Source organism: Nannospalax galili, unplaced genomic scaffold (genome assembly GCF_000622305.1).
Source record: "Nannospalax galili isolate Female #2095 unplaced genomic scaffold, S.galili_v1.0 scaffold552, whole genome shotgun sequence".
NCBI lineage: Eukaryota > Metazoa > Chordata > Mammalia > Rodentia > Spalacidae > Nannospalax > Nannospalax galili.
In genome coordinates this window covers 652,946-658,136 of record NW_008330501.1, presented here as the reverse complement: position 1 = coordinate 658,136, position 5,191 = coordinate 652,946, and positions in this window count along the sequence as shown.

The following is a 5,191-nucleotide window of genomic DNA, read 5'->3' as shown; positions in this document are numbered from 1 at the left end:
AGGTTGACTCTGTGTTGATCCTGCTCTTTGTAGACCGGACACTGGTTCAAGTCCATCTGGTGGGGTCTCTATGGCCTCCTTGATCAAGAGGACAGGTGACTCACCACAGCTACAGGATGTTTTGAGAGATGCTCCATAGTCCCCTGGAACTTATTCAACCTTGGAGGGCAAGGAGCCAAAACTGTCCTTTAAGTCCCTCTGACCAGATTAGTATAGGCCTTAAGTATGGCTGTTAAATATCCAAGAAAGATAGTTCCACCAGTCTGGTACTTTTAATTACCATGTGCTATGTAGATAAAGCTTGGGAAAAACCCCAATGTTCTCAGATAAATCTTGACTAGACATATATTTTGTTCCTTGAACTAGCTGTGTGTACTATGACCTTAGAAATTTTAAGATTATTATATATTATTTTTGGTTTTTTTTAAAAACGAGCTAAGCATTATGTACCTCTCGCATTGTCTAACCATTTCACCATGGTTTGCACATTTAAAGTGCCCCCATTTTTCCCATTTCTCCCTTAATAATACCCTTCTCCTATGGTCACACCTCTCTTGAGCTCCTTCTTTCCCTTTATCCCCCAAGTTTCCTTTTATAATCCTTCTTCCCCCATCCCATTAAAATAACCACATTTTTATCCATATCTCCCTTATTAACACCTATTTCCTACTTTTCTTCTCTCTCATGTTCTTTCTTTCTTTTCCTTTAGCTCCCTGGTTCCTTTCATCCACTGCTGATGGGATTCCAAACTTGCTCAACCCCTATGGAAAGCAGTGTGGAGAACCTTTAAAAACCAAAAATGAACCAACCATTTAACACAGTTATACCACACCTTGGCATATACACAAAGACTCATCTTTTCCTTTACCTCCCTGGTTCCTTTTCCTAATGATCCTGATTCCTGTAGTTATGTCTGGATACATACTCGCTTGTAAGGACTTGGTGCTAGGAGCCACATGTGAGGGAGAACATATGTCATTTGTTTTTCTGAGTCTGTGTTACTTCACTTAGTATAAGTTTCTAGTTCCACCATTTTACCTGAAAATTTCATGATTTTGTCTTTCTTTACTGCTGAGTAAAACTCCATCGTATAAATGAACCACAATTTCATTATCCACTCATCAGTTGAGGGACATTTAGGTTGCTTCCATCGCTTAGCTATGGTGAAAAGAACAGCAACAAACATGGATGCACAAGTGTTTTTGCAATAGGATGAATTATTTGGGTATATGCCAAGGAGTGGTATAACTGGGTCAAATGGTAGGTTCATTTGTAGTTTTTGAAGGGTTCTCCACATTGCTTTCCTTGGGGTTTGAGCAAGTTTGCAACCCACCAGCAGTGGATGAGTGTTCCCCTTTCCCCACATCCTCTCTAACATTTGGTATCATTTGTTCTCTTGATCTTAACCAGTCTGACTGGGCTAAGATGAAATCTTAAACTGGTTTTAATTTGCATTTCCCTAATTACTAATGATGTCAAACACCTTTTAAGATGCTTCTTAGCCATCTTTATTTCTTCTTCTGAGAACTCTGTTCAGTTCCTTAGCCCATCTTTTAGCTGGATTACTTCCTTTCTTGATTTTTTTTGAGTACTTTTTATATTCTGGATATCAAACCTCTGTCAGATGTGTCACTGGTGAAGATTTTCTCCCACTCTGTGGATTTTCCTTCACTTCCCTGGTTGCTTTTTTGATGTACAGATGCTTTTTAGGTTAATAAGGTCCCATTTGTTGATTCTTGAACTTATTTCTTGAGCAATTGGTATCCGGTTTAGAAAATCCTTTCATACACCTATATCTTATAGGTTATTGCCAATGTTTTCTTCTAACAATTTCAGAGTTGAAGACTTCACATTGAGGTCTTTCATACATTTGTAGTTAATTTTTGTGCAAGGTGAAATTAAGGGTTTAGATTCACTCTTCAACAGGTGGGAGATCCAGTTTTGCCAATACAAATTGCTGAACATTCTGTCTTCCCTCCAGTGAATGTTCTTGTCCCCTTTGTCAAATATCAGGTGGCTGAAATTGTAGCCAGAACATTCTAGGCTCTCCTGATCTTCTGAAGGCCATCTTTCCAACTTCAGGGTCTAGGATCTTTGAAAGTTTTTAATAACATAAGAATACTTAGTTTTAATTTTAAAAATAATGTTGCTGAACACGAAACAGCTCAAATTCACAGATAAAGAAATAAATCAAAAGATAATTTCATTCAAGTCTTTACACACAATGTTAAGTGTATTTAGGTAACATAAAAGAAAATATAAAATATAATCATGTTTTATCTAGTGTATATGATAGACAATTGTCATGTAATGCATAGTAATATTCATCATTCAAAATCAAATGTTTATGACACACTAGGTGATGTTAACTTGATTATAACATGCACATTAAGCTCCATTTAACAGTTTCTAAAAATAGAATTCCTCATATAATCAGTACATAAAATCAATTTATGATATGATTTAGCTAAGAAGAAATATGAACTGTTTAGGTCTATTAGGCTTTGTACAAAAATATTGGATCATTGAATCAATAGTTTGGAAAGTCCAAACAACTTGTCAGTAACTATTTCAGATTCTAATACATATTCCTCTACCTCATGCATTTTTATGGCTTAGTTATAATCCATCCTATGAGCTTATTATGGTTTTCTTAACCTATCTGTTCTTAAGAGCATTCTAACTTGAATCAAAACCTATGGAACTTAGGAAGATGGAAGGGAGAGGTAATCCCTTACCTTTACAGACCAGGAAATAGGAACTGGCCTCTAAGTAGCATTACCTTTGAAAGAATGTGTGTACACATGCATGTGCAAGTGTGTGTATGTGTGTGTGTGTGTGAGAGAGAGAGAGAGAGAAAGAGAGAGAGAAAGAGAGAGAGAGAAAGAGAGAGATTTCCATATGAATAGATATGTGGAAAGAATGTGCCATCAACTCACTTATATCCATCTGAGTTGTCAGTATGTTTGTGTAACAGCATCTATACCTTCAGTGGAAAAAATAAATAGGGTTATCTAATTATTCCCTTTTTGTTGAAAACATAGAGGATGCTTTACTTTAAAATTCTTTATCTTTATTTGCTTGTATGTGTGTGTGCCTGCATGTCTGTTTGTGCTCTACTTATGGTTATTACCAGCTAAGGCCAGAAGAAGGTATTGGGTCCCCTGGAATGGAATTACAGGCAGTTGTAAGACCCCTTTGAATGCTAGAAACTGAACCTCGGTCCTGTGTGAGACCAGCCAGTGCACTTAACCTCTAAGCCATCTCTTCACCCCTCCTGGCATACTTTCTAAAACACAAAACTGATCATTGTGATTCTCAAAAATACCTATTTTGTTTATTCTACATCAAGGTTACACAGCAAGGCGGCCAAGGGTCCTGAATACCACATATTGTATTCTAGATGTCCAAGGGTAGCAGAAGAGAAAAAGAGAGAAGAAAGGAAAGAAAAAGGAAATCAAATGACATCACTATCTAAATTAGTCTACAAAATCAAAGCAAAAGACTTCTATCAGAGTTGAGGTATGTTTTACTTTACTGGTGGAGGTAAGTAAATTTGTTAATATGTAGAGGTAAGTAAATTGTTCATATGTAATTCAATTCCATCTCAAATGCATGACAATACTTTGTTTCCTGACAGAGTGTTACCATGGAGTGGGGGAGAAAGGGGACTTTTTTTTTTAACATCTTTTATATCTGAAGAATAAATGCTGCCTGTGGCAATTAAATGACTTCTACCTATAGCATCCATTCACTGGATGATTAGCTTATCTGAAAGAAGAATGATAAAAAATATCCTTGGCTTTGCTCATCTTTGGAAAGACAATGACTGTTTATACCCAGAAAGTCTTGAAGTTTGGTAGCTAGTTTTCATGCCTCTTATTTCTTGCTTGGTTGATACTGGTTGCAAGTAAATGAAACATGCTAGAGATCAGAGGCATGGGGAAGTTATGATTTAGTGATCAACTTGGGCATGAGCATCTGTCTTTCCAAAGTTAAGCTTTAAAAAATCCCAATGTTAATGTTTTTGAACATAAGAAAATAGGTTGTGTAGCTTGAGGTGTGGCAGACCTTATATCCATTTCAGTAGTATTAGATGTCCCTTGTCCAATAACTTTTATGCCAAATTTAGCTAGAAATTTTATTTGAAATGATTTAGTGATCAACTTGGGCATGAGCATCTGTCTTTCCAAAGTTAAGCTTTAAAAAATCCCAATGTTAATGTTTTTGAACATAAGAAAATAGGTTGTGTAGCTTGAGGTGTGGCAGACCTTATATCCATTTCAGTAGTATTAGATGTCCCTTGTCCAATAACTTTTATGCCAAATTTAGCTAGAAATTTTATTTGAAGATAATTATCTAAAGTCAGAATTTATTACTGTTATATTATTTTTAATCTTTGTTAAATATTGCAATCAAATATTCTCAAAATACCTTTATAATACTAAAATTGAGAAACCAATGATATGATCAGTAAATGCCATTTATTGGTATTGAAGAAAATGTTCATACGTACTAAACAAATCATTCAACCATTGTAGATATATTAGAAATGATGCATGGCTAAATATATCATGAAATATTGCTAATGAATTTCTACAATGAAACATATTGGCATCTGTGGTTCTTAGGAAATACAAAAGTGGATTTTCTCTCTCCTGGACCAGGGCAGGAACTGCTGGTCTCCCACCATGTAAACTAGTTATAACCTACCTGCTTCTTTGCCATCTTTTCTCTCTGGGGCTAAGAAGACAGCCTGCTGCTCCCCCACTAGGCCTACTCTGGTGAGCTACTAAGGAACGACCCACTCCTTGGCAATTTCCACACTCAAAATTCTAGTTGTGACCACCTACCTGGTATACAGGACCAGACTGGAAAAGCCCCATCCCTCCAATAAAAAAATCAAAAGTGGGAACATGATGCACAGATTAACTTTCATAACTGTTAAGAAGTTAACCAAGCTATGATGGTAATAAAAAGAGAAACAAATTTCTACTCAACAAAGGCAGGCTAAAATTTCATAACAGACACAGAACCTTAAAAAAGAAAGCTCAGAGAGGATGTGGGGAAAGGGGAACACTCATCCACTGCTGGTGGGGCTGCAAACTGGTTCAACCCCTATGGAAAGCAGTGTGGAGAACTCTTAAAAAACTACAAATGAACCTACCATTTGACCCAGTTATACCACTCC